We start from the raw sequence: 5,738 nt of genomic DNA on the forward strand, positions 1-5,738 counted from the left end.
TCAACGGGCCTCCTCCTAACCAACACCCGACCATCAGTGACACCGAGGCAGAACCAGTTTTCAACAGACCTCCACCCTGCCCTCCAATGAGCTCTCGCTTGACACCACCGAAGTCGCAAATGACGGTGATTTGGAGTCATTGGAATGCACTCTGCATATTGTCTGCCTGGAAACAGTTATCGAAATACCCAATTTGTAACTGTTCGTTGTGTCATTGTGGCTCCCACTGCTCCTCAAACTGCTACTGCAGATGTAGTACGATGGGAGAGAGCCATATGCCGAACACGATGAAATTCCATGTCGTTTGTGCCGCAAGGCCAATCGGAGCCCGGTCTTCTCGTCCATTCTCCTGCCCACCGCTGAGAGCAGTTATGTACAGTGGCTTAATTCCTGCCAAGCCTTTCTGGAATATCGCACAAGGAACATCCAACTTCTGGTAGCCCCATAACACTAACTGGTTCTGACTCTGTGAGGTGTTGATAATGGCTTCTTTGAAGCGTTATCACCAGACTTAACAACTCAGCTGTCAAAAGTTACTGAAGCTCACGACCGTTACAGCGTGTATGTGAAGAAAACCTGATTTACGTCATCATAGTTGAGTTTCTAACGCCACTGCTATGCGACTGGCGCGAAATTTGAGTAGACATCATCTTTGAGATGTGGAAACACCCTTACCAACATCCGTTTACTTCTTACATCTCCTTTCAGATGTGGAAACACCACTACCAACTTTCGTTTATTTCTCACATCTCCTTCATGGTGCTGCAATTTTTTGCCGTCAGTGTATTTTGATCGAGGTAGATTGGTAAGTTACAAGACGGGTGCTCCGCAAAATTTCGTACTTCTGCTGGAGGACAGAGACGAGCTGGGGCTGAGACAAGTACATGTTGTGTGTGCCTCCCTAGCAACAGCAGCAGAGCAGCCGAGGCGGCTGCAGACCCGGCGAGTCAGCAGACAGCGTGGCGCTGGTAGTGGGCGTGGCCTCGCTGTGACGTCAGCAGGTGGGGCAGTCACCTGTTGGCGTGGCGTGATGTGGACAGCCGTAGCCGTCTGACAAAGCCTTCTAAGGGGAGAGCGTTCTACGTCTACAGTACCGTGCCATTTGTTTCACTCTTTCAAAATTTTCACAGCACCAAAACGGAAACACTTTTGGCTGCAACGAAGAGAGTTCAGGAATTCGGAGCGCCCCAGGTCGAACACAACGTTCATTTATCCGAAAATAAGCTCTTACAGTCCATTTAAAAAAACAAAATATGAAGTGAGTAAGAGGTATCATAAGCACGAAGGTTGGTACGAACACCATAATACCTTACTAAGTGTGGACCTGTTTGCTCTGGTATCCGCTTGCATACTGTGATCTAGCAACAGCGTTTTTGACTGCCATTCCAACGGACCTGAGCCTCGGGTTTAATCCCAGCCACGGCTTTAACTTGAAATAAATAATATCAGCTTCAAACGTTCTTATGGTCGTCACTCTGGAGCTTCCGTTGTGTGGCTGGAGAAATCACTCTCGGGGCTGCAAACAGTCTGCACTTCTTAGCGACGTCATCGTCATCGTCGGGTTGGTTGTTCGTTGACCGGAATGCCTTCTTACGTGCAAAACACGGTCGTACGGACATCGCTGATATTTTGTATCATTATATAGCGAATTAGTCACACGACGGGGAAATAGCGGATTTTTGCTTTAATTTTCCACACCAGTGTAAATAATTTCAGGGACGCTTCCGAGACCTGCCCACTGGAAAGGAGAGTCACACAGCTAACAGTTCGTACGCCGCATTTGGCTCTTAGCACCTTGTGCCGACAACAAGACAGAAATATTGCTTAAAATGAATGATGGTAACACACAAAAAATGACCCGACCCAAATTTGCAAGCGAACAAGTGAAACTTAGTGGCATAAATTAATCCTAGCCAAACAAGCCCGTCACTTTTATCCAGGTACACACGCAGCTAGCTAATGGCTCCACACTTTGTTTTCTGCCGAAACCAGTCCACAATAACTAATCCGCTGAGAAAAAGAGGATAGTGTCCAAGCAGAATACTACAAGAATGCACTTTCTAATGCTTTGTAGTTTTTCCGTATCGGGAGAGTAACTTCGCCGATCTCCGACTCCCAACTTCCGAAGAGCTAACCACGTAAAAACAAAACTCCGCCCCGCGTAGGGTTGCCGGAAATGTCCTGCTTTTTACGGTTGTCTCGAGCAGACACGAACTCGGTAAGTTTTAATGACAACGAGGAGGGTACTGTGAAAGGGTCAGTTAATCCCACACTCAAACTCGGAAACTCCGTACGCAAGTAAAAGGACGCATACATCCTTGCCCTGACCGAACTCGTTAATCCAGTCAACGACGGCAACTCGTTAACATCTGTGAAGAATCACACAGTGTTTCGTTGTGTAGTTCAAGTTAGTCATCGAAGCGAGATATACGGCAGAAAGTCTAGTTCTCGAACATATTTTTGTGATCGTGGTAATATACATTTAACCTGCGATGGCTGTAAAAGCAAACCTTACAGAAGAGTTCTACAAATTGAAGAACGTGGATGACGATGCTGCGGTAAAAAATCGCGGTGCTCTGTTAAATTATTTACAGTAGACTGCGAAAACTTACGCTGAAGGACTAAAGAAACTGGTACACCTGCCTGCTATCGTTTAGTCCCCCCGCGAGCACGCAGAAGTGCTGCAACACGACGTGGCATCTTCTCGACTAATGTCTGACGTAGTACTCGAAGGAACTGACACCATGAATCCTGCAGCGCTGTCCATAAATCCGTCAGAGTACGAAGCGGTGGAGATTTCTTCTGAATAGCACGCTACAAGGCATCCCAGTTCTGGGGAGTTTGGTGGCCAGAGGAAGTGTTTAAACTCAGAAAAGTGTTCCAGAACCACTCTGTGGACGTGTAGGGTGTCTCACTGTCCTGCTGGAATGCACAATGGATATGAATGGTTGCAGGTGATCAGACAGGATTCTTACGTACTTGTCACCTGTAACTGTCGTACCTGTGCATCAGGGGTCCCAATAACTCCAACTGCACACGCCTCATTACAGTGCCTACATCAGCTTCCACACTCGCCTGCTGACATGCAAAGTCCATGAATTCCATATCCGTACACGTTCGTTCGCTCAATGCAATTTAAAACGAGACTCGTGCGACCAGGCAACATGTTTCCGTCATCGATAGTCCATTGGCGGTGTTGACGGGTCCAGGCGAGCCGTAAAGCTTCGTTCCGTGCAGTCATCAAGGGCACAAGAGTGGGCATTCAGATCTGAGAGTCCATGTCTATGATGCTTCCTTGAATGGTTCGCACGCTGACACTTGTTGATGGCCAAACATTGAAATCTGTACTAATTTGCGGAAGCGTTGCACTTCTCTCACGTTGAACGACTCTCTTTAGTCGTCGTTGGTCCTGTTCTTGCAGGATCTTTTTCCGACCGGAGCGATGTCGGAGATTTCATGTTTTATCGGATTCCTGATATTCACGGTACACTCGTGTAATGGTCGTACAGGAAAATCCTCTCTTCATCGGTACCTCGGAGATGCTGTTTCCCGTCGCTCGTGCGCCGACTATGACACCACATTCAAACTAACTTAAATCTTGATAACCTGCCATTGTAGCAGCAGTCATCGATCTAACAACTACACCAGACACTGGTCTTACATAGGCGATGCTGATTGCAGCGCCGTATTCAGTCTGTTTACATATCTCTGTATTTGAATACGCACGCCTAAGCAGTTTCTTTGGCGCTTCAGTGCATTTTCGCGTTGGGAAGGCACTGGGTGGCCACACACCAGTTCTAGAACACTTGTTAAACAGGAGAATGTTATCGATTTCTGTTGAAACAAAAGACGAAACCTTGGATGAAAGACACTCCAAGCTTATACGCAAAGAAGTAGATGACAGTCAAACAATCGCGGACGCATTAAGAAGGAAGGATGTGAGGCACATTTGCGACAGCGTTACTCACTCTCGTTTGACGAGATTGCCGAAATTGTCAAAATCCGGAATGGAATTGCAGGTTACCTTATCGCAGATGAAGGCGATAACTACAAAAGACGACGCATTTCTCCTTATTAATAATATGGGAAATGGTCGCCTTGTTTTCTCAATTTACCTCAATGTGCAGTACCTATGCTACTGTTGTTTCATCATCAGTCTACTGACTGGTTTGATGCGGCCCGCCACGAATTCCTTTTCTGTGCTAACCTCTTCATCTCAGAGTAGCACTTGCAACTTACGTCCTCAATTATTTGCTTGACGTATTCCAATCTCTGTCTTCCTCTACAGTTTTTGCCCTCTACAGCTCCCTGTAGTACCATGGAGGTCTTAGCAGATGTCCTATCATCCTGTCCCTTCCCCTTATCAGTGTTTTCCACATATTCCTTTCCTCTCCGATTCTGCGTAGAACCTCCTCATTCCTTACCTTATCAGTCCACCTAAATTTCAACATTCGTCTATAGCATCAAATCTCAAATGCTTCGATTCTCTTCTGTTCCGGTTTTCCCACAGTCCATGTTTCACTACCATACAATGCTGTACTCCAGACGTACATCCTCAGAAATTTCTTCCTCAAATTAAGGCCGGTATTTGATATTAGTAGACTTCTCTTGGCCAGAAATGCCTTTTTTGCCATAGCGAGTCTGCTTTTGATGTCCTCCTTGCTCCGTCCGTCATTGGTTATTTTACTGCCTAGGTAGCAGAATGCCTTAACTTCATTGACTTCGTGACCATCAATCCTGATGTTAAGTTTCTCACTGTTCCCATTCCTACTACTTCTCATTACCTTAGTATGGTTTGAGAGTAAATCGGAGAAAGACTGTTCACCGAGCGAGGTGGCGCAGTGGTTAGCACACTGGACTCGCATTCGGGAGGACGACGGTTCAATCCCGTCTCCTGCCATCCTGATTTAGGTTTTCCGTGATTTCCCTAAATCGTTTCAGGCAAATGCCGGCATGGTTCCTTTGAAAGGGCACGGCCGATTTCCTTTCCAATCCTTCACTAACCCGAGCTTGCGCTCCGTCTCTAATAACCTCGTTGTCGACGAGACGTTAAACACTAACCATCACCACCACCATTAGACTGTTCACTCCTTTCAGCAGATCATTCAATTCTTCTTGACTTTCACTCAGGATAGCAATGTCATCAGCGAATCGTATCGTTGATACCCTTTCACCTCGTATTTTAATTCCACTCTTGAACCTTTCTTTTACACTCCTGGAAATTGAAATAAGAACACCGTGAATTCATTGTCCCAGAAAGGGGAAACTTTATTGACACATTCCTGGGGTCAGATATATCACATGATCACACTGACAGAACCACAGGCACATAGACACGGGCAACAGAGCATGCACAATGTCGGCACTAGTACAGTGTATATCCACCTTTCGCAGCAATGCAGGCTGCTATTCTCCCATGGAGACGATCGTAGAGATGCTGGATGTAGTCCTGTGGAACGGCTTGCCATGCCATTTCCACCTGGCGCCTCAGTTGGACCAGCGTTCGTGCTGGACGTGCAGACTGCGTGAGACGACGCTTCATCCAGTCCCAAACATGCTCAATGGGGGACAGATCCGGAGATCTTGCTGGCCAGGGTAGTTGACTTACACCTTCTAGAGCACGTTGGGTGGCACGGGATACATGCGGACGTGCATTGTCCTGTTGGAACAGCAACTTCCCTTGCCGGTCTAGGAATGGTAGAACAATAGGTTCGATGACGGTTTGGATGTATCGTGCA

General features: G+C 46.8%; 1 non-coding gene across 1 annotated transcript; it reads left to right on the plus strand.

Annotated features, from left to right (window-relative positions):
• The first annotated feature begins 4,827 nt into the window (after positions 1–4,827).
• On the plus strand, positions 4,828–4,900 carry Trnaa-cgc (transfer RNA alanine (anticodon CGC)). Its single transcript has one exon. It is a non-coding gene; the product is annotated as a tRNA-Ala (tRNA).
• Positions 4,901–5,738: the final 838 nt, after the last annotated feature.

Source organism: Schistocerca gregaria, chromosome 3 (genome assembly GCF_023897955.1).
Source record: "Schistocerca gregaria isolate iqSchGreg1 chromosome 3, iqSchGreg1.2, whole genome shotgun sequence".
Lineage (NCBI taxonomy): Eukaryota > Metazoa > Arthropoda > Insecta > Orthoptera > Acrididae > Schistocerca > Schistocerca gregaria.